Source organism: Siphateles boraxobius, unplaced genomic scaffold, assembly GCF_051911475.1.
Source record: "Siphateles boraxobius isolate OS27281-9 unplaced genomic scaffold, OSU_SipBor_1 102, whole genome shotgun sequence".
Taxonomy (NCBI): Eukaryota; Metazoa; Chordata; class Actinopteri; order Cypriniformes; family Leuciscidae; genus Siphateles; species Siphateles boraxobius.
Genome location: NW_027508703.1, coordinates 111,611 through 137,781, shown reverse-complemented (window position 1 = coordinate 137,781; position 26,171 = coordinate 111,611). Strand labels below are relative to the sequence as shown.

The window sequence follows — 26,171 nt, the reverse complement described above, 5'->3', positions numbered from 1 at the left end:
CAACGTTGCGCGTGTGTGACGTCATGACACATTTGCAATGAGCGGAACCGATAAGAGGAATCTTTAAGCAAGCATGCTAACGGTTCCAAGGAATCGGTTCACTGGGCACCGGTTCTGAAGAACCGGTTCTCGATTCCCATCCCTACACTTGACGTTAGTCGGGGAGCCCAGGCAAGATGCCAGATGTGATTTGTATCTTGTTGTCTGGTCTCTCTTTCTAAAGCTAAAGACTGGGATGGTGTGATTGTCAATTTTCTGTAGCTACACATGTTTTTTTCATGCAGCACTGCACAGAAATTTGACGGCTGTGTTGGCAGAGGGAAATCCGGGAAGTCGTTTGACGGCTGTGTTGGCAGAGGGAAATCCAGGAAGTCGTTTGACAGCTGTGTTGGCAGAGGGAAATCCAGGAAGTCGTTTGACGGCTGTGTTGGCAGAGGGAAATACAGGAAGTCGTTTGACAGCTGTGTTGGCAGAGGGAAATCCAGGAAGTCGTTTGACGGCTGTGTTGGCAGAGGGAAATCCGGGAAGTCGTTTGACAGCTGTGTTGGCAGAGGGAAATACAGGAAGTCGTTTGACAGCTGTGTTGGCAGAGGGAAATCCAGGAAGTCGTTTGACGGCTGTGTTGGCAGAGGGAAATACAGGAAGTCGTTTGACAGCTGTGTTGGCAGAGGGAAATCCGGGAAGTTGTTTGACGGCTGTGTTGGCAGAGGGAAATCCAGGAAGTCGTTTGACGGCTGTGTTGGCAGAGGGAAATCCAGGAAGTCGTTTGACGGCTGTGTTGGCAGAGGGAAATCCAGGAAGTCGTTTGACGGCTGTGTTGGCAGAGGGAAATCCAGGAAGTCGTTTGACGGCTGTGTTGGCAGAGGGAAATCCAGGAAGTCGTTTGACGGCTGTGTTGGCAGAGGGAAATCCGGGAAGTCGTTTGACAGCTGTGTTGGCAGAGGAAAATCCAGGAAGTCGTTTGACGGCTGTGTTGGCAGAGGGAAATCCGGGAAGTCGTTTGACGGCTGTGTTGGCAGAGGGAAATCCAGGAAGTCGTTTGACGGCTGTGTTGGCAGAGGGAAATCCAGGAAGTCGTTTGACAGCTGTGTTGGCAGAGGGAAATCCAGGAAGTCGTTTGACAGCTGTGTTGGCAGAGGGAAATCCAGGAAGTCGTTTGAGAGCTGTGTTGGCAGAGGGAAATCCGGGAAGTCGTTTGACAGCTGTGTTGGCAGAGGGAAATCCAGGAAGTCGTTTGACGGCTGTGTTGGCAGAGGGAAATCCGGGAAGTCGTTTGACAGCTGTGTTGGCAGAGGGAAATCCAGGAAGTCGTTTGACGGCTGTGTTGGCAGAGGGAAATCCGGGAAGTCGTTTGACAGCTGTGTTGGCAGAGGGAAATCCGGGAAGTCGTTTGACAGCTGTGTTGGCAGAGGGAAATCCGGGAAGTCGTTTGACGGCTGTGTTGGCAGAGGGAAATCCGGGAAGTCGTTTGACAGCTGTGTTGGCAGAGGGAAATCCAGGAAGTCGTTTGACGGCTGTGTTGGCAGAGGGAAATCCAGGAAGTCGTTTGACAGCTGTGTTGGCAGAGGGAAATACGGGAAGTCGTTTGACAGCTGTGTTGGCAGAGGGAAATCCAGGAAGTCGTTTGACGGCTGTGTTGGCAGAGGGAAATCCAGGAAGTCGTTTGACGGCTGTGTTGGCAGAGGGAAATCCAGGAAGTCGTTTGACGGCTGTGTTGGCAGAGGGAAATCCAGGAAGTCGTTTGACGGCTGTGTTGGCAGAGGGAAATCCAGGAAGTCGTTTGACGGCTGTGTTGGCAGAGGGAAATCCGGGAAGTCGTTTGACAGCTGGTTCGCAGATGATGGTCCTGCAGAGTCAAGGAGAGGAAGCTGTAAAACAGAGGATAATAACATAAATTAGTAACATTCCATGTTTTCTTTCTCTTTTTTGTCATTTAGAGAAGAACATGATATGGGCGACCATGGAGAGGAACTGAGAACTCTGCAGGACGCATTAGCCAATCACAAGCAGGACATCATAAATCTTAAGCTTCAACTCGAGGCAAAGGATGGCCAACTCCATCATCTTCAAAAGGAACTTCAGTATGCACACACCTCAGCTTTAAACCCAGAGATTATAAACCAAAGCCATGTGCCTGATTATTTCCACTACTGCACAGGGTTTTCTTATGAGCAATTTAATAGCTTGTGTGAATTTTTTAACATTCCAACTGACCCAAGTGCACCACAAACACACAGTCCTCTCTCATACAAACGTGTCAATAATGAGATCAAACAACTTTCACTGCGTACTCAATTGTTACTGACCTTAATGAAATTAAGACAAAATTTGGACCACAAAGACCTAGCCTTCAGATTTAACATCCGTTCACACTGATCAACTCCTGGGTGGACTATATGTATTATAGTCTTGGCAAATTGTCCATTTTGGCCACAAAGGGATGTTATTTCTGAGAACATGCCAGCTAAATTTAAAGAAGAATTTCCAAAATACTTTTGCCATCTTAGACTGCACTGAACTTAAGATTCAGAGACCAAGCTCACTAGTGTTTCAGAGTCAGACTTACTCCACCTACAAGTCTACTAACACCATTAAGTCTCTAGTGGCCTGTGATCCACGAGGTGCAGTCATTTATGTGTCTGCCCTCTTCACCGCAGCCAGTTCTGACAAAGAAATTTTCAATGAGTGCAACATCCTTGACATTTTGAAGGGGTACATTCAGTGTGGCTATCTCAATGTAGGAGATGGCTTGATGGTTGATAAAGGCTTTCTAATAGAGAAGGAAGTTGAGGAGATTGGTTTGCAACTTAACATTCCACCTTTTGCAAGAGCAAACATACATATTCCACATGCAGATGTTGAAATGACCAAAATAATAGCCAAGCACAGGGTTCATATTGAAAGAGCTATTGCAAAGATAAAGAAGTTTAAAATTGTGTCAGGCCAAATCCCGATTTCCCGGCTAATGAACATAAATCAAATATGGTATGTAGTCAGCATGCTGTCTAACTTCCAGCTTCATATCATCAAAAAGTAAGGTTGTCTGTGTGAAGAAGAGCTAAGTGGTCAAGGAAGATCACACTGATGTGGTGCAATGTCCTGCACTGTCCTATACATTACATTTTTTGTGAATTGCATATAAAGTACACAATAAAGAATATCTATTTTAATACTGCCTCATCTCATTCATTTACCTGATGGCTCAAACCACTTCCTAGTGGGTATCTCTCTCCTCCTACAGTTATGTCAACAGGGGTCTGTTTACCAAGTAGCTGATGGGTGCTCCTGTCTGCCATTTTAATCAAGCAATTTTCTCCTCAGTAACTGAGAAGGTCCTGAAAGAGAATACCCTATCAATACAAAGCTAGGGGTTTTATATGACAAAATGTTGCTGTACTTGGAAACCTGCCTCTCTAATATTATTGTTTGTGTATTATAGTATTGTCTTATTTTGATTTGGCTATTGATTGAATTGACATTATTGTTTATTATTTCTATTCTCCTTAATGTCGTCTTACCAACATTTTAAAACTGTCACTGTCCTTTTTAACTATTGTGTTGTTTTTATTTCTATGTCACTTTGGACAAAAGCTTCTGCCAAATCACATAACTATAACCATAACCAAATCAACTTACCTGCTTCCTGTATGACTAGTAAGTCAAAGTCCAAATCACAGTCTTTGCTGTCCCAACTTAATTGATATAAGTAGTGTAGAACATTATATAGAAACTGTGTCTATTCCTCGCTTAGTGAGGCCAAACAATAAATCTAGTGTAGGATCTAGCAAAAATCTTATTGTAATTAAACCAGAAAATCTAAATATCAGTGAACAAAAACAATTTCTAAAGCTAGGTCTTCTAAACATTAGATCGCTCACACCTAAGGCGGTTATTGTAAATGAAATGGTCACAGATAATAGTTTCGATGTACTTTGCCTTACTGAAACCTGGCTTAAACCAAATGATTATTTTGGTCTAAATGAGTCTACTCCACCAGGATACTGTTATAAGCATGAGCCCCATCTGATCGGTCGTGGTGGCGTTGTTGCAACAATCTATAGAGATATTCTTAATGTTACTCAGAAAACAGGTCACAGGTTTATTTCGTTTGAAGTACTTGTGCTAAATGTTACGCTCTTAGATTTAAGAAACAAATCCATATTATCTCTAGCCTTGGCTACCGTATATAGACCTCCAGGGCCCTATGCTGACTTCCTAAAAGAGTTTGCATACTTTCTCTCAGATCTTTTGGTCAATACCGATAAAGCAATAATTGTTGGAGATTTTAACATACACGTAGATAATACAAATGATGCGTTAGGGACTGCGTTTACAGATTTATTAAACTCCTTTGGGGTCACGCAAAACGTCAGTGGTCCCACTCATCGTCTAAATCATACACTAGATTTAATTTTATCATATGGAACCAATCCAACTGATATAAATATTATACCGCAAAGTGATGATCTCACTGATCATTACATGGTATCTTGCGTAATACGTACTGCTGAAATTTGTCAAGTTGCGCCACGTTATCGACCAGGCAGAACAATCCTTCCAACCACTATAGATAGATTCTCAAATAGCTTACCTGATCTATCTCAGCTGCGCAGTGCACCCAAACAAACAGATGAACTAGAGGAAATTACTAGCAGTTTGAGCACCATTTTCTCTAGTACACTAGATATTGTTGCACCAATTAGACTAAAAAAGGTTAGAGAGAAAACTAAAGCACCATGGTACAACAGTGCTACGCATGCAATCAAGAGAGAAACTCGTAACTTAGAGCGTAAATGGAAACAAACTAATTTAGAGGTCTTTAGAATCGCGTGGAAAGACAGTATGTCACGTTATAAAAAGGCTCTAAAAGCAGCCAGGGCTGAGCATCTCCGCAAACTAATAGAAAATAACCAAAATAATCCAAGGTTTTTATTCAACACCGTGGCTAGACTAACAAATAAACAAACATCACCAGAGCAAAATATTCCGTTACAATATAGTAGTAATGATTTTATGAATTTCTTCAATGAGAAAATAGAAAGCATCCGAAACACAATTGTAAATATACATTCCTCTATGATGTCTTATGATTCAGCCTCAATTATGGCCCCTCTACAACAACTACACCGCTTTACAACTATAGGACAGGAAGAGCTAAATAAACTTATCATTGCATCTAAACCAACAACATGTTTATTAGATCCAAGACCCACTAAACTACTGAAAGAAGTGTTACCTGTAGTGGAAGAGCCTCTTCTTAATATTATTAACTCGTCTTTATCTTTAGGTCATGTTCCAAAAATATTCAAGCTGGCAGTAATACAACCTCTCATTAAGAAACCGCAATTAGATCCAAATAACTTAGCAAATTACAGACCCATCTCAAATCTTCCATTTATGTCTAAAATACTAGAAAAAGTTGTGTCCGCTCAATTGTGCTCTTTCTTGCAAGAAAATGATATCTATGAAAAATTCCAGTCGGGATTCAGACCGCATCATCGCACAGAAACTGCGCTAGTTAAAATTACAAATGATTTACTTTTAGCTTCTGACCAAGGCTGTATCTCAATACTAGTTCTACTCGATCTTAGCGCTGCGTTCGACACTATAGATCATAAAATACTCTTGGATCGACTACAAAACTACACTGGTGTTCAGGGACAGGCATTAAGCTGGTTTAGATCGTAATTATCAGACCGTTATCATTTTGTCTGTTTAAATGGGGAAAAATCAAAGATAACGCCAGTAGACTATGGAGTGCCGCAAGGATCGGTGTTAGGCCCTCTGCCATTCTCAATATACATGCTGCCACTTGGTAATATTATAAGAAAACATGGAATTAATTTCCACTGTTATGCTGATGACACTCAATTATATATCTCATCACGACCAGATGAAAACACTAACTTATCTAAATTGACAGAGTGTCTAAATGATATAAAATGCTGGATGACGTGTAATTTCCTGCTATTAAATTCAGATAAAACGGAGGTACTACTTATTGGTCCAAAAAACTACCCACAAAATCCCTTACAATACAACTTTAATTTAGAAGGATGTCCTGTTACTTTATCCACTACAGTAAAAGACCTGGGTGTTATACTAGACCGCAACTTGACTTTCGAAAATCACATTTCATATATTACAAGAACAGCCTTTTTCCACCTTAGAAACATTGCTAAGCTACATAACATGCTGTCTGTTTCTGATGCAGAAAAGCTAGTTCATGCATTCATGACCTCGAGACTAGATTACTGTAATGCTTTATTAGCTGGTTGTCCTGCATCCTCAATAAACAAGCTACAGTTAGTGCAAAATGCAGCTGCTAGAGTTCTTACTAGGTCAAGAAAATATGATCATATAACACCTATTTTATCATCTCTACACTGGTTACCTATTAAGTTACGTATCAATTACAAAGTACTACTACTGACCTATAAAGCCCTAAATGGTTTAGCTCCTGTGTATTTAACAGACCTTCTATCGCCATACAATCCATCGCGCTCTTTAAGATCACTAAATTCAAGGCTTCTGGTCATTCCTAGGATATCTAAGTCCACTAAAGGAGGGAGGGCGTTCTCGCATTTAGCTCCTAAACTCTGGAATAGCCTTCCTGATATTGTCCGAGACTCAGACTCGCTGTCCCAGTTTAAAACTAGATTAAAGACGCATCCCTTTAACCAAGCATTCACTTAATGCTTAACCTTTAATACTACTGCTGAATCAGTTCGAATGCATTAACATTATGAACATCAGCTATGCTAATTATTTCCCATCTGCCTTTCTGCTGTTATCTGGGACGCTAGTCCCGAGGTAAATAGCGTTCGTCAGCTCCAGTTTGTATCCAGCCTCTCACGGAGACTTCAGATACCCCAACGCCTGTGAAGAGACGACTCGACGCCTGTGAAGAGACGACTCAAAGCCGGCGATATGTTATGCCATAAATAAATACATGATTAACTAACTGTATTTTTCTATGTACATTTCCGAAATGCACTTTCTGTAAAGCTGCTTTGAGACAATGTGTATTGTGAAAAGCGCTATACAAATAAATTTGAATTGAATTGAATATACCGACAGTCGATTGGTCGCCGCATACGGTTTTCATTAGCTTTAGCGACAACTACCGATGATATTGGCACTTCCCTTATTTTGTTACCCATTGGCTTGTGCCACTGCTGTGGTAGACTCGTGCAGGGGGACGTTGTATGAGTTGTTGATGCATCTCTGGCTCTTGCCAGGTCCAAGGCGTAGATTAGACCCACGACGTGTGAGCAGTAGCCTGGCGCGCTAAAAATATAAGCGGGAAAATGTTATTATTGCAAAGTGGTCAGGCTAATGTCTTGTGTTTATTACACAAGACTTATGGATAAGCTATAAGATAAGTTTGATTTATAATTATTAGATTATTTTCAAATTTCACTTACCCTGCTGTGCACGAACATAGCTGTTCCTCAATTTGTTCGTTTCCCAGTTGAATTGTCAGCGTATGAGGCGGGCTGCTGCTTTCGTTGGGACCTATCGGCTTTAGCTTCAATTTTGATTCAATTATTCTCTAATCGGTTATAAATAATTTCGTGGATATATCCCTCAAATGCAAACTGCAGTCCCTTTTGTATGGCAAAAATGACTAAATATCTCCTTGGGAATGTCTGATACCGGTGCATACATACTGTAATAGACGTGCCAGGCGTGAAAGCTTGACAGGCGCAGCAACAGTAACTAGGGAGGGCGGGGCTTAACGAAGGGTCAATTCCCCCATCCCTAGTTTCTTAACCAATCTACACACAGTTAAACATAGCTTGAACACATTTAGCAGTATTTCAAACATCGTAAAAGTAAATTAAACATTTCACCGACCATTGGCGTCTTCACTGAACCTGTGAGTGAACCTGGAGTGTCTTCTCTCTGAAGTGAGCTTGTCTGAATGACTGAGAACCTCCATGTCTTAACAGGTGCTCCTAATCAAGCAACCGGCTTGCTACTGATGGTGCATTCTGGGAAATGTAGTTCTTTGAGAATTAATTTCAGATTCAGCTCAACAAAAAACATCTTCCTGTTCTTTCTTCCTCCCACTGTTTTTTAGTGATGGGTCATTCATGAACGATCGTGTGTCACATGACAAATGTAGCAAAGACTTGGAAGGTAAATCTATTTATGTTCCCTGTAAATTATCTTTGGCTGCATTATAATGATTTCCAAAATATGATCAAGATTGCGTAGGAGGATGTGTTCAGAGAATTTATCTGTTAAACGTATAACATTTAAAGCCACTTAAATAAACAAAATGACTTGAATCAAGATTTGTTCATTTTGATGAACGAGAGAGTCAGTAAAATGATCCGAACAGTTTTTCCCATCTACTCTTCAAATATTGTTTAATTAAACATTGAATTTCAGTCTTACTATTTTGATTTTCATGTCTATCAGACAGGTGTGGTTCTTCTTCTGTTAATTTTTTTGGCAGTTTACAGTCAAAGTGTATTACCGCCATCTGCTGGGCTGAGATGCAATCAATGAATGTCATTCACAAAAAATAAATAAATAAAATTAAAAATTAAATCCTATTTGCTAGTTTTGTTTCTTTGATAAATGTTATCATAGCATTAGTGATGTTTCCTGATCTATTCTCACATAATAATGTTTCTAACGAAAAGGCTTTTTTGACTGCATTTACTTCCCTCTTCAGTTTTTCTCTTTCTCTGGAGAATCTTATGCTCCTTAAAAGAACATGATCTACATCCTCTTTCACTCCACATATCTCACATTTCCCAGATGGATGTTTATGTATAATATGTAAACTATTATTTAAACCAGTATGGCCTATTTTCATTCTTGTAAACCAAACCTCTTCATGTCTGTTTGAATAACTATGTTTGCTACTTGAAATATCTTTTTGTATATTGTATAAGTGTCTACCTTTCTTCTCCTTATCCCATTTATCTTGCCATATCTTGTTAACTTTTTGTTTAATGAGTACCTTAACTTCTGATTTACTGAGTGGAATGCTTAATTGAACTTCCTCTTCTTTGGTTGCCTCTTTTGCCAGCTTGTCTGCTTCCTCATTACCATCAACTCCTTTATGGGCAGGAACCCATACAAACTGGATTGATATTCCCTGTTGACTAATTGCAAATATGATATTATTAACTTCAATCAATAAGTCCTGTCGACATGATGATTTTCCATTTTGAATGGATGTGAGAGATGACATAGAATCAGAACAAATAACTGCTTTAGGGGGCCTAACTTCTATCCACTGCAGTGCCATAATAATGGCTGTCATTTCAGCTGCAAATATGGACAGATGATCTGATGTTCTTCTTTTAATAGAGATTTTGTAATCAGGGATGTAAGCTGCAATACCCGTTTTACCCTCTGAATCTTTAGATGCATATGTATATATCTGTGATCCAGACCACTAAGAGGGAGAAGAAAGATCTGCATGTCATATGGTTAGACCTAGCCAATGCCTATGGCTCAGTGCCGCACCTGCTCATAGCCTACGCTTTGGAATTCTTCTACATCCCAGACAACATCAGGACCATGATCATGAACTACTTCCAGGATATGCTTTGCACTGAAGAAGTTCACCACCGGCTGCAACAACTGGAAGTAGGGATTGCAATGGGATGCTCCATTTCCCCCATCCTCTTCGTGGCAGCGTTTGAGGTCATCTTGATCGGGGCAAGGCAAGTGGTGGGTGGGGTCCGGTTGCCTTCAGGCCAGAGGCTCCCGCCCCTAAGGAGCTATATGGATGACATCACCTGCCTCCTACGAACTGCCCCATGCACAGCTAGGCTGCTTAAGAGGCTGGAGGAGCTGATCACCTGGGCCAGGATGAAGTTCAAGCCGCAGAAGTCAAGGAGCCTCTCATTGCGAAAGGGGGAGAGAAATGACAGACTTACCTTCACCATCAGCGGGGAAGACATCCCCCGCATCGTGGATCAGCCCATCCGAAGCCTAGGAAGACTTTATACATCTGGTCTCTCAGACAAGGAGATGGGGAAATCATCCTTCTGCAGCTGTCAGAAGGCCTATCCAAGATTGATGCAAGCCAGCTACCTGGAAAGTACAAGGTGTGGTGTTATCACTTCACCCTGTACCCAAGGGTGATGTGGCCTCTGAAGCTGTGCGAAGTCACCTCATCAGCCGTAAGCCGGATGGAGGCAAAAGCCAACTCCTTCATCCGTAAATGGCTTGGCCTACCACGGTGCTTCTAAGCTGCTGGCCTGTATGGATGGAACTCACTCCAGCTACCCTTGAAATCCATCACCCTGGGCTATAGGCAGGAGAAGGCAAGACTGGTGATGGAATTAAGGGACTCCTCCGACAGGACAGTGGCTGATGCAAATGCCAGAGTTGAGACTGGAAGGAAGTGGAGGGCCAAGGAGGAGGTGGAGAAGGTGATGGGAAGACTGCAACATCAACAAGTCGTGGGCATGGTCCAGACAGGACGGGCAGGTCTGGGATGGAGCAAGCCACCCATCCCATGGTCCAAGGCAAGCAGGAAGGAGAGGAAGGACCTTGTTGTTGCAGAGGTCACCAGGATTGAGCAGGAGGAGATCAGAGTGAGGTCTGTAGTACAGGGGCAGCAGGGGCGGTGGACAACTTGGGAGGGTGTCACGAGCCGAGCAATCAGCTGGCCAGAGCTCTGGAAACTGCCGCAGGCTCGGCTCAGTTTCCTCATTAGGGCAACGTACGACACCCTCCCGAGCCCTAAAAACCTCCACCAATGGCTTGGAACAGAGCAATCCTGTGACCTCTGCGGGACCATCAATGCCTCACTCCAGCATATTCTGTCTTGCTGTAAAACAGCACTGACACAAGGGCGGCTCAGATGGCGGCACGACCAAGTGCTCAGAAAGCTGGCAGAGGTGCTGGAGAAAAGTCGACAGGAGGCAAACAACCAGAGTCCATCAGAGAGCCGATGCAGGATCCACTTCATTAGGCAGGGGGAAGACGCAATTCATACCAGCAAGAGACAACCTGCCAAGCTTTTAACACCAGGGGCGGTGTGTAAAATGGAAGTGGACTTGGGAAGGCAGCTCCAGTTCCCACAGGAGATATGCAGCACCACCTTAAGACCAGATGTGGTGCTGTGGTCTGTAGCTGTGAAGTCAGTAATACTAATCGAGCTGACAGTGCCATGGGAGGAGGGTCTGGAAGCTGCCTACGAGAGAAAGAAGGCGAAGTATGCAGACCTGGTTGCGGAGTGCAGGGAAAATGGATGGAATGTGAGGCTGTACCAGGTGGAGGTGGGAGCCAGAGGCTTTGTGGGCAGATCAATATCACGTTTGCTCAAGGACCTGGGACTACGGGGAGCCACACTGAGCAGATCCACCAAAGAGCTCTCTGAGGAAGCTGAGAAAGCAAGCCACTGGCTCTGGCTGAAACAACGAGACAAGTCGTGGGGAGTAACATCAAGTTAGGTTTTGCTGCAGGGGGTGTCAGGGAGACGTCCCTGTTCACTGCCCCGCCACCATGAGACGTTCTGGGTTAAGTGGCGAAACGTCAATGAGCGGTGGTCCCCAGCTGAAGACCCTGCAGCAAAACCGTGTGGTATGCAGTCATTGTTTAAGCCTGCCTCAGAGAAAAGGACGCCTCTGCCATGCATAGTCCACAAAAGGCACCGTTGGAGGTGCGACAGGCCTAAGGCCCAGCAGAAAGACCATCTCGCTGTAATGAGTAATGTGTTGTATTATAGTACCTACTTTCTAAATATTGCTCTATGTTCTGATACACTCCTATATTTATCTCTTTAGTTTCCATATTCACCATAGGGAAACAAAACAACCAAGGTGGAGTTGTTCCTAGGGGCACAGTCTTGCTACAAATAATATCATCTATTTCTATTTGATTTGCTAGTTTGTTAGCATCCCAACCAAAGCTACAAATCTGGGACCTTCCATATTCCCCACACTCATTAAGAACTTTCTTAGTAGGGTGTGACGCATCATGTCCATTTAAATTAATCCAGTACGCCATACTCAGTTTAAGACGTCTGAGATTTAGAGGCATTTCTCCTGTTTGTACTTGCAACGCTGGTATTGAAGTTCTAAATGCTCCACAACATATCCGCAGACTTTTTGCCTGCATTCTATTGAGTTCATGAAGTAACGTCTTAGATGCTGAAAGATACACAATACATCCATAATCCAAAACCGATCTTATCAGTGCAATATAAATTATTTTAAGGGACATCCCAGAAGCTCCCCAGTTGTATCCTGCTAAACATTTCAAAACATTAATACCCTTTTTACATTTCTCAATTGTTTTCTGAATATGTTCCTTAAATGTTAACTTAACATCAAACCACACTCCCAAATACCTAATATTATTAACTTGCTTTAAAGACTGGTTATATAGTTTAAGCTCTAGTATGGGATTTACTCTTTTCTTTGACAAACAAATAAATTGAGTCTTCTCTACAGACAAATGAAAACCCCACTCAAATGCCCATTTTTCTACCTTGTTGATAGCTAGTTGCATCTTAGTTCTAATATTATCAATATTACGTCCTTTTATCCACAAAGCTCCATCATCAGCATATAACACTCTATTGATTCTAGTGTCATCTATTGTATTAAAAACATCATTAATCATAATGTTAAACAGTACTGGACTGCAAACACTACCCTGAGGTGTTCCATTTTCTATTGAATATATTTTCGAGAAGTTAACCCCAACTCTTACTTCTATTGTTCTATCCTTCAAGAAATTTCTAATCCAATTAAACATTTTGCCACCAATATCCATCCTATTCAGCTTAATTAACAGACCCTCTTTCCATAGCATATCATATGCTTTCTCTATATCAAAGAATGTTGCTAGAACTGATTCTTTATTGATTTGCGCTTTCCTTATTTCATTTTCTAAACATATAACAGGGTCCATTGTAGTACGTCCACTACGGAACCCACTCTGGTGTGGGGAGAGAATACCTCTTTTTTCAATTTCATATACTATTCTTTTAGTGACCATCTTTTCCATTAGCTTACATAAATTGGATGTTAATGCTATTGGCCTATAACTTTACTTCAGTTTTGTCCTTTCCTGGTTTCCCAATTGGAACCACTACAGAATGTTTCCAACACAAAGGCAATCTTCCTTGTTCCCAAATCTTATTATAAAGACTTAAAATGACATATTTAGCTACATCATCGATTTCATTAATCATTTTATAACATATACCATCTTTCCCTGGTGAAGTGTTCTTAACCCCACTTAACGCTCTCCTAAGCTCAAATAATGTAAAATCCTTATCAAGTACACTTTCGCTTATTACCTTCTTTTCCAGTAACCCTTTACTTTCATCTATTATTTTAACTCTCCAAGCTTATTCTTCATCAGTTAAGTTATGTGAGCTATGGACCTTAATAAAACCTTTCGCAAGCATCTCTGCTTTTTCTTGATTTGTTACTGCCTCCACACCATTGTTTTTAATCACAGGTAGAGAAAATTCCCTTCTAATGCCTCCCATTTTTTTAATCATACTCCAAACATCCCCCACTTTAACTTCTGCCCCTATTTTACCACAAAAGTTACGCCAATATTTCCTTTTAGTCTCTTTTAACTTTCGATTGTGATTTTTTTATATTCCATTAAGTTGGTATAGGAATGATTTGATTTAACAGTTTTGAAAGCTTTATTCCTAACTTTAATTGCTTCCTTACACTCATCTGACCACCAAGGTACCATTCTTTTATTCCTTATTCCAGTAGATTTTCCAAGAACCTCCTCCGCTGTCTCACACAATATATTTGTAATTATTGAGTTTAATTCATCAACATCATTACTTATATCTAACATTATTTCCATCAGCCTACCAATTGCCTTCATGCTATATAACCCCCAATTTGCTTCTCTCATTTTCCATCTTGGAAACCAATTCTCTTCAAGACACACATTCTGATTTCTAATACTTAACCAAATACTATAGTGATCACTGCCAAGATCATTTTCATTTACCTCCCACTCTCTTACCCCTGCTATCTTATCTGATACTATTGTGAGATCTATTGCGGACTCTGTTCCATGAGATGCATCAAACCTAGTGTTCCTTCCATCATTTAAACAAACCAACTTATTATCATCCATAAACTCCTCAATAGTGTGCCCATTTTCATCTACCTTATTACCTCCCCACAGAGTGTTATGTGCATTAAAATCTCCACATAATACTAACATTCCATTTTCTCCCCCACACATACAATCTAGCATTTCTTTTTTACAAGGGTTATAAAAGTTGACAATTTTAATCTTAGTTTTACCTACCCAAATCTCAACATCTATATTTAAAGTTCTATAATGAATTCCCTGCTGAATAAATGTGGCCACTCCACCTCCCGCTGTATCCCTATCTTTACGTATTGCTGTATATCCATATATTATGAAGTCAAGTGATGGTTTTAACCATGTTTCTTGTATACAAATAATGTTTGGTTTGATATCTTGTTCCTCAATAAAATGTTTAAACTCCTGACCATTAGCAACTAAACTCCTAGCATTCCACTGAAAAATAGATAAAGTCATTATTAACTACCACCTGGTGCTTGGCTGTCCATCCTGTCAGATACCCCTAATACCATGTTATGAATGGAATTCACTGACAACTCATGAATTTCTAGATACTTTTCCGCTGCTTTTTTAATTATTTTAATTCTATCATTTCTACTCGTCACTTGGGCTGAGTAATTAACCACTTCCACCATAAAAGCAATGAAATTTCTCTTGTCCACAATTAAAGTATCTTCAGTTACTTTACAACATTTCTGAGTCGTTTGATCTTGACTAGGGGGTAAACCTACTGGGGCCATATTCACTTTAACCCTGGGGTTTTTTTGGTTTTCTTTGTCAACCTTTTTAATGGCTTCAGCATAAGTAATACTCTCTTTTACCTTAACATTTTGCACTTGAACTGCTCTTTTATGCATCTCACACCCTTTGTAGGCAGCACTGTGTTCACCTCCGCAGTTACAACACTTGATTTGTGTTCCTTCTTCACATTTACCATAGTCATGTTCGCCTCCACATTTAGCACATCTTGTTTTTGACTTGCATGCAGAAGCAATATGTCCATATCGCTGGCATTTAAAGCATCTAATTGGTGGGGGAATATAAGTCCTTGTCAAATAACTTACATACCCAATTTTGATTCGTTCAGGCATCTTAACCTCATCCAACACTAACAAAACAGACAAGCTTGGTCCTTTAATTCCATTCCTTACTATTGGCAAACGCTTAACTTTGTTGATTCTAACTTCTTTTACATTGCTCTTAATATCATCTTCCGACAAATCTGTCGACACACCTGATATCACCGCCATTATTTTATCCCTTTCTTCCCAATCTTGGGCTTTTACGCTTTTCCCCATTAAAGTTTTAAGTTTCATCAATCCCATTCTCTGATCTCTATCTTGACAAACAACTAACAGGTTTCCATCTTTTAACGTTCTGACGGAGCAAACTACGCCTACTTGCTTATAAATTGCTTCACTGACTTTCAATGGGTTTATTGTACAGGGGGTTTGAAAACGGATCACAACCTTAATATCATTCCTCACTCTTTTCGCTTCATCTTGTTTAGTTTTCCCTTTCCTTTTCTTCGATGCTCTTTGAACCAAATTCCATTCACCTGACTCATCGTCATCTTTACTTACAGTACTCTCCTTGTCACTATCCTCTGACAACTCCTCCAAATCATTATTTTCACCATCATCTACTCCTATCAATCCATGATTGCATCCCATTCCACCAAACGCCATTGCTCCACATCAGCGAGTCGTGGTAGCCGCGAGTCACAAACTGGCAAGAAAACCAGACAGGTGTGGTGTGTATGGAGACTGCTGAAATAACGAGTGCTGACGAGGGTAATTGCTGGCAGGTGTGTGTGATGTGCAGCTGCTGAACTGGGAGGATTCTGGGTAATGTAGTGCACAGTGGTGATAGGCTGGTGACTGAGGATGTGACAGTAGTTATAAAGTAATCAATTTAAACTATTTGTGAATTATATTTTATTTTAAAATATGCACACGTTCATGTCGTATGTCAAGAACGCAAAATATTTATTGTCTCATTCATTACATGAATCATGTAAATAATAGCATGTTCTCAAAACAGTGTAATGTCATGAAGTTGAGTAGTTTGCATCACTGGATTGGGTTTGTAAAACAGTTGTTAAATATTAAATGTTTAGTTACGTACACCTTACCACACACTCTTTTGCTGTTGAAACTAAAGCTGGAGTTGGCACTGGTCTTCAGTGAGCAGTGACGCACGTCTCCTTTGATTGAGTCATTTAGACATTGATTAGCGCTGTTAGACCTCTGAGATCAGCCGAAAAAAATTACATTTTAAACATTTTTTTCATCAACAAACATAGCATGTGGAGTGCAGCAAGTATTGGCCAAATACTCTTGGCTTTTCTGTTAGTATAAGTCAAGAACACTTTTTCTATTTCTGAGAAGAACATAACAAGTGTTGACTTTCAATGTTATTTTGCAACAAGTTATTAGCCAATTGTCAACTAACTTTCTGTAGACTGAGTGACCATCTTCTAAGCTGTCTACCAACAACTCAAAATCAATCTGTCAGTTGAAAGTCAACTGTCATGTCAGCATATGATCTGTATATTATACTGTATAGGGGTCCCAAATGCATCACATTAATGATTATTTCAACTGAATAAAAACTGTTTAAAAAAATCTGTAGTTTACCATTTGTTGATAATCGGTTGATAGTCAACTAAAGATTAGTTGCTTATCTGTTTCTTGTCAACAAATATTTTGTTTATGATCAGTAGACTATTAATAGACATTCTCCACTTAAATATTACTGTCATGAAAGGCAAAGTTTATAACTTTTGATCTTGGCCTCGGGCATTTGAAATGTTGTTGTAGACAAGTATTGAGAGAATTTTCTCGTTTTGAAATGCTCAATATAATGTCACATAATCAGATGTGATCCTGATACCCTAGTAAAAAATGGGTTGTATTATTTGGAGTGTTTTTTTATTTTTTATTTAATAAAAGGGAAAAAATTTCAATTAAAAAAAAAAAATTCTCTGATGTGCTGCCTATGGTGTTTGTTCTACTTCAGTCAGGTAAGCAAACTGTTCTCGTTTTAAATCGTTTTAAATCGTAATTATGTTGTGTCACAAGGTGACGAACTAGAGACGGAACTAAACAGTGCGCGGAGGAATGTTTCCACCCGGAGCGGTTTCAACCTGTGCTGATTGCAAAGTGACAGCAGGTGCGGCGCATTAAGCGACTGTGTGATGATTGGGACACGCCGCCTTTAGGAACAGATAAAAGCAAAGCTTTGAGAGACCGTGGGTTGAGGCGTGGGATTGCAGTTGTGTCCTAATGCTTCTTCTTGCTGAGGTGGGCTGAGAGATTTCTGTGGGACAAATCGGCTGGTGAGATTGATCCGTGGATCCGCTACGAAGAACTGGGTGGCGGAGAACAGAGAGGCAGAGGACGAAGTCATCTATAAAATATTATCGAGTCCACTTACCGGGGTGAAGATAAGTACCAATTTTCTACTGGCTGTATTACATGTGATTTCCACAAAAAATATTATATATGAGAAGTGACAGAAAAAGGAGTCCAGATGCCTGAAGGAGAAGACAGCTGTTGTGACTAGGGATTGTAGTCGCTAAATTCTTCCGTCTTTCTGCCTCCGCTGTCTAGAGCGAGGAGGTGGGCCGTGGCCTTAAATTGCACGGAGTGGATGAGAGTGACGTGTGTTAATGCTGTGTTCCACCGGGTGTGGTTGAAGTGAAGTTACTGCGTGCTTACTGTACAGAATTCTGTCACGTGCTCATCGGTCTCGCCTTGTGTTACAGTTCAGAGCTTTCTGAGGGAGAGATTAAGTGACAGTGGATTTTAAGCCTGCTGACGTTAGGAGCTGGTCGACTGTATGGATTTTTCCATCTGCCAACTGGTCAACGTTCTCGCCATCCCTCTAAGCTTTCTGCACCTGCTATACTGGGAAGAACCAACTGTACCTGGAGTACCCACCTGTTGTCCAGTCGACGCCTCCTTCACTGCCGTAAGTCTTCTGAACCTGACATATTGGGAAGGACCAACTGTACTTGGACTGCTCACTTGCTGTCCAGTCGACGCCTCCCTCACTGCCGTAAGTCTTCTGAACCTGACATATTGGGAAGAACCAACTGTACTTGGACTGCTCACTTGCTGTCCAGTCGACGCCCCCTTCACAGGCGTAAGCGTTCTGCACCTGACGTATTGGGAAGAACCAACTGTACTTGGACTGCTCACTTGCTGTCCAGTCGACGGCCTCTTCGCAACCGTAATTCCTTCTGCACCTGATATACGGGGAAGAGAGTCAGCAGAACTTAGAGTACTTACCTGCTTTCCAGTCGGCGCCTCCCCCACAGCCGCAAGCCTTCTGCTCCTGAGAGACTGAGAAGAGTCAACCGTACAGAGAGTACTCCCATGTTGTCCAGTTAATGCCCTTCCACATTCAAGGTATGCGCCGCTGTTGAGGAGTGGCATTCCCCTGCAGCTCGTTGGATTCTGAGAAAGAAGTTTTAAATTAGGATTTACAAATTGTTTTAAATCAATAAAGCCGCTTAACAACTTATTCCCTTTATCTGCTTGGTTTCTGGTCTGCTCCTCAGTGGTACTGATGTTCTAAGGGAAGGGTGTAGACCGAGTCGACCCTCCCGACCAGTGACAGTTGCATATAATTAATGGAAACCTGTACGCAATCTGTTGATAGGTTATAGACTTTCTACTGATATCAACTGTTTTTCACTTTATTATATAGTCCTGTATTATATCTACTAACGCTTAGTGCAGAATGTCTATTAATAGTCCACTGATCATAAACAATATATTTGTTGACAAGTAACCGATAAGCAACTAATCTTTAGTTGACTATCAACCGATTATCAACAAATGGTAAACTACAGATTTTTTTTAACGTTTTTATTCAGTTGAAATAATCATTAATGTGATGCATTTGGGACCCCTATACAGTATAATATACAGATCATATGCTGACATGACAGTTGACTTTCAACTGACAGATTGATTTTGAGTTGTTGGTAGACAGCTTAGAAGATGGTCACTCAATCTACAGAAAGTTAGTTGACAATTGGCTAATAACTTGTTGCAAAATAACATTGAAAGTCAACAGGCACTTTTTGTAAAATCTGTAGATTAACACTTGAAATGTACCATATATTCTATAGGCAGTAAGTTGAAAGTGTGTTACTTGTCTGTTGAAACAGTGTTGTTGAATGTCAACTGATATTAACACTTGAAATGTACCTTATAGTCTATAGGCAGTAAGTTGAATGTATGTTACTTGTCTGTTGAAACAGTGCTGTTGAATGTCAACTGATGCCCTGTGGCAAGCTACTGAATGGCTACTAATAAGTAGTAGAGTCTCAACGAACGGACTATCAAAATAAAGTGTTAATGGAAATTAATAGGATAATGTTTTAAGGTTTTTATATTGACCTTAACAATACGTAATTCATTAATTCTGTAACTTTACTCCGTTCATAGTGCAATGCAATAGTACAATGTCTTGTTCCTTGCCTTTTGAAGAAGCCAAACATGTCTGCATCTTTCATTAAAAGGATATAGTTCAACCAAAAACGAAAATCATTTAGGCTACTCACTCTCAAGTTGTTTCAAACCAGTTTCTTTCTTCTGCTGAACACAAAAGATATTTTGAAGAATGTCGATAACCAAACAGTTGATTGTAGCCATTGACTTCCATTGTAGGAAAAAAAAATGCTAGTAGTACACACATATGGTTCTTTAATGTATTTGCATTTTACTAAAATGGAAATTGGACTGAAATTCATTTTCTATGGGCATATATACGGCTGAAACGGGTAGTACAACCCAAATTTTTCAACATTAACATTTGAATATAACGTTATAGTCATGGCCTTTAGAAAAATGTGTTTTTGAGGAGGTGGTAGTGCACTATAGGCCCCTGTGGCGCGGCCTAAGCTTTTGTCCTTAATGGCATTTTTTCCTTGCATTACATTTACTTTTATACTTTAAGTAGTTTTGAAACCATTACTTTTAACACTTTTACTTGAGTAAAAAGCCTGAGTTGATGGTTCAACTTCTACAGAAGTCTTTTTAAACCCTAGTATCTATACTTCTACTTGAGTAACGAATGTGAATACTTTTGACACCTCTGATTGTAATGATGTCTTGTATATTTTGAAGGACACCTATCAAACCAATCATCTATTGCCATATTAAAATCACCACCGCAAATCAAGTTTTCAGTAGGATACCTTTGACCTAAATTTTTTACAACTCTGATTACATCAAACAATATTTTGTTTTGGTTTTGATTATTATATCCATATATATTTCCCAAATAATTATCCTCTATTTCAAAAACACATATTATACAATGACCCCAACTGTCCCTAACCGTGGTTAATATCTTCCCAGGAAAATTGTTTAAAAGTATAGCAACGCCTACTGGCCTATTAGAAGCAAGAGAGAAAAGTGTTTTATCTCTCCATTGGTTTGACCAGAACTTTTCATCCATGTCAACAGAATGAGTTTCTTGGAGAAGAAAGCATTGTGCCCTTTCATTTCTACAAAAAAGCAATACTGGTTTTCTACAGAATCTCTTAGACCCCTAGCGTTAAGTGAAACATAAGATAACATCTGGTTGTGAGAAAACATATAAAAAAGGAATTAAGAAATAAGAGTAAAAAAATAATTTCGATTTTTGGAAGTAAACACTCTTGCAAGGCCCCAATCGAGCATTAATAAATGTAATCAAAATAAATATAAAACAAACATTATTTTTCTTTAAATTAAGGATCTAAAGTGAACATTCTTTAATAATTTAGTTTAATGCATTTCTACTTTTTTGAAAACGTGAAACGTGATAATTAAAGGCTGGCAGTGGCTCAGTGGTTCATGTAGGTTGTCTACAAACCGAAAGGTTGGCGGTTCAATCCCCGGTTCCACCTGAACAAGTGTCGAGGTGTCCATGAGCGAGACACCTAACCCCAGCTGCTCCCGACGAGCTGGATGTGCCTTGACACCGCCGTCGGTGTATGAATGGCCATTGGGTCTGTGAAAGCACTATATAATTGCAGTCCATTTACCTTTTAAAAAAAAAAAGAATTTCCTTTCTTTCTTTTTTTCCCCCCTCCCTTTTTAGATAGTGATTATTAAACTGAGAACTCACTAATGTGATAACATGCCCTTTTAACTACAACAGTGTGATCAGGAAAGATGTTTCGGTTGGACAACTTCCAGATGGACTCACGGTGGAATCTCATGGTGAACTGGATAATAATCTGACGGTCTCTCCTCTTCTTGTCTCCCGATGCGGTTCACAGTATCAAGTACTGAATCCATCGATGTACTGTATCCCACTGCGGTGCTAATTTGGAAAGCATACTCTTAACAAAGTCTCGGGTGTTTCTGCCAACTTTTTCTTTCAAACCATGTATTTTAAGGTTCCAGCGTCTCTTTTAACGCTCCAACTCCGTGACTTTATCTTTCAGCTCCTCGTTTTCCTTTACGAGACGGGGCATTTCTTCTTCTATCGCTTGAATCTTGACCTTGCACTCTTTAATCTCAGTGGCATTCAGCTCCACTAGTCTGGTGATATTATCCACCATGACTGCGTTTTCTCTCAGCTGGTCCCCGAAGAGGTCAATTCTGGAGGTGATGTTTTCTATAACTTCAACAAGAGACGCGTTTGGAACTTCAAACGAATCCTGTGAGGTTTTTACCTTCGAAGGTGGCGCTGCAAAAATAAAAGGGGATCTTTTTCTCTTTGTCCCACCACTGGTTGTAACATCCATGGTCCGTGATTGCTTGGCCTGAGGCAGCGGCTGATCTAGATTCAGTCTTTCCGTTTGGCATGTTCGGTTAAAACTTTGATTGAGCTTTAATTGTCTGGAATAAAATGTTTCAATTTACTGTAGGGCTGGGCGATATGGCCTAAAAAAAAAATCCCCGATTTTTTCACAAAAAATCCGATTTACGATTTAAATCAATTTTTTTCTCTCCCTACTTAAAATCAATCTGCAGATGACAAAGAAAATTGTTCAAAACAAGTTTTAACTTTATTTTGTTTTAATATTCCCTTCTGGGATTTGATCTCGATTAAAGTGCAATCAGAAACAACAAGCCAAAAAGACAAGAGGACAGGCCCTGTCTTTGAAAACAATGAAAATGTAACATAAAATAAAATGGGTGGATTGGGATTGGGGGGAATGTGTAAAAAAAACAAAAAACTTGCATCAAATTATTTGGTAACTAAACATAATTTTATTAAGTTTACTGGTATGCTACTGTTTTTATTATTGCTTAACACAAATTTCACAATTTCAACTTCAATTTGATTCTGATCTTGATTCAATATAAATTCCCTTGGATAAATGGGTACAGTAGATACGTTAATGTGTTAATTGTTCTCAATTTTTTTTTTAAAAAAATCACCTAATGCTGTAAACATACAGAGAGCCCTGTCAGTTGGTATTATTAAAGGTTAAAACTAACTCAAATTAAATATAATGCATTTTTTTATAATAACAACGTTATACTATTTTAATGATATAGGTAAAAATATTATAAATGTGTAATATAGTTATCATATTTAGCAAAATACTCCTCTCTATAGCAATTATTTTAAGTCCAACTAACATGCGTGCTATGGGTCATTAAGAGCCATCCTGAGGTAAATGTAACGTTACGTGACATATGTTGTTCTCCAGCTGTTTTATGGACATCTTTCCGCGGTTGAAAAACAGTGATCGATCGATTTAATTACATTTCGGTCATTTAGTAACTTTATCAAAGAGTAACAGATGATCGGTTCACGTGCCGCTTGAACTGAGATCTGCCAGCGTTCTTTCACGTCACATTTACAAGCGCCAAAACGGTGTTTATTGTTTGAATTTCGTAATAAAATTGACAGAATCTGAGAGCTGAGAATCTGTTTTATATCGATAGTAACCTGCTCTGTCTTGTCTGTCGGTGTCAGTGTCCTCTTTGCTTCCCGATTTTTCTCTGCGTGAGAAAATGAATGTGTGGCGTGAGAGCGTCTAAAAAGTGCGTCTCTCACAGTGAACTCGTGAGAATTGGCGGCCCTGCAGATTCAGCTTGTAAATGTTTTCGGCGGGTGTGTTTGTGCTGCCGCGATCTTGCTCATTTGCCATGTTGTTTGTGTATCTCTATCATGGCAAGCGCTGAGCTCGGTCGGAACTACGGGAGCCCAGATGGGAGCGTCGGCGGTTGTTAAAGAGAAAACCGATTTTCATTAAAAAAATCGGCGTAAACTACACATTCGAGTTAATCGATAAAATCGATTTATCGCCCAGCCCTAATTTACTGTTTATAAACTGTTTAACCAATCACACTGAATTCTGAAGTAAAAATTTTGGGAAAAGATGTGTTTCTGCAGAGAAACCCTGACAAGAGAAGAATATTAGAGAAGTTATTAATTTAAACCAAAATCTAAATGGTTTAGGAATATATATAGAATGAGATTTGCTGGTTTGAGTGAGTTTTGTAACGAGACTTTGAGATTGAAACAATCAACTTTATTTCAGCTTCATCACACGGAGGAAACAACATTAAGTGAGTTGTTTACAAGGGAATTGGTGAGTTCAATATTCAAATTGAATATTGTTTTGTCTTTTTGAAGATAGACTAATGAATGTATTTTGTTTTGTGCATGATTTATGTTCGTAATATCACTGATGTTAACAACCGATTTTGTGATCTGTTGAGCTGTTAAGTGAACGATATTGAATCAAAATCATTTCAAGCTTGTAATGATTTAATGTGAGTGAATTAAGTGTGCCCTCCGGTTATATGCAGGCCGGGTGTTTTTCTCTGCTTTTTGGACTGTGTTCCAGTTGTTGAATCGCTGACGCTGAACTGTGTATTCGAGGAGAGAAACAGAGGAGCGGAATGGACTGACATTTCTTGGATTCGTGTGGGATAAACTGGTTGGATACATCCTTGAGTTTTCTTTCACACGTTATATTTCACAACTGAGTGGACAGAACATTTTAACGCTTGCTCACTGAATGAACTGAGCACTTTAGAGAACGACGTTATCTACTGATCCTTACGTTTCCATAGACACTTCCAGAGCTCATCCGCAGTGTGTGGACATGTATAATTGTAGTCACTGTTCATGTGATGTGGTCTGACACTGTTAATTTGAGTTAGTTAATTATTTCATTTGAGTGAGGTATTCACCTGAACATTTCAGTGCCACAGTGAGAGATTTAATGGTCTAGCATTCAGTAACTTTGATATAACCTGTGGAATAGTTAGAAAAATAGTTCCTTGTTATAAATTAAGAGGGAAGAAAAGAAAAACTAAAAATTAAGAGTATTTAAACAGGGATTTAAAGTGGCTAGAACAGCACAAATATAATAGTGGGGAAATAAGAGTAGACACCAGTGTTATAAAAGAGAAATTTCCAAAATTTGACTGTGATGTGCTTTGTTTTTTTTAGTTTTTCTGTCCATTTTTTCTCAATTTACTGATTTTTGAAGGGTCAAATAATTTGAAATTTGACACTTTTAGTTTTTGTGTTAGTACATTGTTATTTCATTTTTTTTCCTCAATACACACACACACACACACACACACACAAAAACTAAATTTCTTTGATGATATTTGATCATCAGGTGATTCTGTTCCTCTGAGAATCGAGCAGCTCCATCAGCAGATGTTCAGCGTCCTCACAGGAGCTTCATGTTACTGGAATACACCACTTCTCTAGTTTATGGAGATATACTGGGGTTACAGACCATCAAATACAGTCTAATGTTTCTGTAGAAGATTACAGAATTGTTGACATTCATCTGCTTTTCATAGAACATTACAAATAATGTCATTTTGCTGAGAGTCATGAAAATCATCACTACATTGTCATTTCCATCACATCTCAAATGTTTTGTTGTGTCATCCATCAGCTGGAAGCAGGGCTGGACTGGGACAGAAAATCGGCCCTGGCATTTTGGCCCAGACTGGCCCACTACATATGATCATAACAACCACCCATCTTTGCACGCCCTTGAATATGTTCAACTCCTATTCATTAAAACCACTAATGGCATGTAATGAGTGAGTAGGAATGAGTGAGAGTTAACAGATGAAATAAGTACAAAATTGTAATTTATTAATACAATTAAACTATACTCCGCAGTGATGCATCAAAAAACAAGCTATAAGCTGCACTGGCATAGCAATACCAGTGTTTCCCACAGGATCTTTGGTAAAACTGTGGTGGGTGGACCTCTGTCCCTCTAGGGGGGTTTGGGGGCATGCCCCCCCTAAGAAAATTGTGTGCATTTTAATGTTAAATTCATCAATCTGGTGCACTTTGAGAGTTACAAATTAAAAGCTCCAACCCATTTTTAGTGTGCAAATTAAACACAGAAAAAAAAAAACTCTTTTAGTATAAAACTATATTTACTATATTACACTACTACATAATAATAGTTATAATTAATCTCAAGATAGTAGCCTAATAGCCATATATTTTAAAACAAATGCACTGAAAAATAAAGAAAACTTTCATAATTAGTTTTGTACTAATTTATAAACTTGAAAGAGATAAGCACATGATCTTTTATTTTGACGGAAACTGCATCAAGCTTTTATTTTGGCGGAAAACATGGATACAAACGCGTCTCATTAATCTTCTAGTAAATTGCTGTAATCGTCAACAATGCAGATGTGGAAATAATGCGTAAATAGGTAATGGGTTCCTACACTCATAGCCAAAGTGTTTTAAAAAGTAGTTCTGCTTACCACAGACTCTACACTTTCTCATCTCTCTCCTGATCCTCCTCACTATCCTCCTCATCAGCCACTGGAGCTGATGAAGGTCCTGCTGCTGCAGAAAACACATATACTTTGATACATTTTAAAGCGTCTGCTTGAAGGGCCTATATCTATTTTTCACGCTATTTCTCTGCACATTCCTTGCGTTTCTTCTCCATCTCTCAGACTATAGACAGATACACAGTACACTTGGCACTGCACGCTCACTCAAAGCACAAAGGGGGAGGTGTTTCAAGATTTGATTGGGCCAGCCCAGTGTCAATCAAGAAAACAACCAATGGGCCGCTGATCTACGTGTTTCATGGGCCGGTCTGTCATTGGAAAAAA

The 26,171-nt window shown here is 39.8% G+C and overlaps 1 long non-coding RNA gene and 1 gene segment (V, D, J or C); one reads left to right on the top strand and one right to left on the bottom strand.

Moving 5' to 3' along the window:
- LOC143752587 (immunoglobulin kappa variable 3-15-like) overlaps positions 1-26,171 on the top strand; it is a 251,047-nt gene that overhangs the window by 187,633 nt on the left and 37,243 nt on the right.
- Positions 1,773-7,617, bottom strand: LOC143752662 (uncharacterized). Its single transcript, XR_013207401.1, has 3 exons — positions 7,075-7,617; positions 3,195-3,350; positions 1,773-1,868 (listed from the first exon to the last, which is right to left on the bottom strand). It is a non-coding gene; the product is annotated as an uncharacterized LOC143752662 (long non-coding RNA).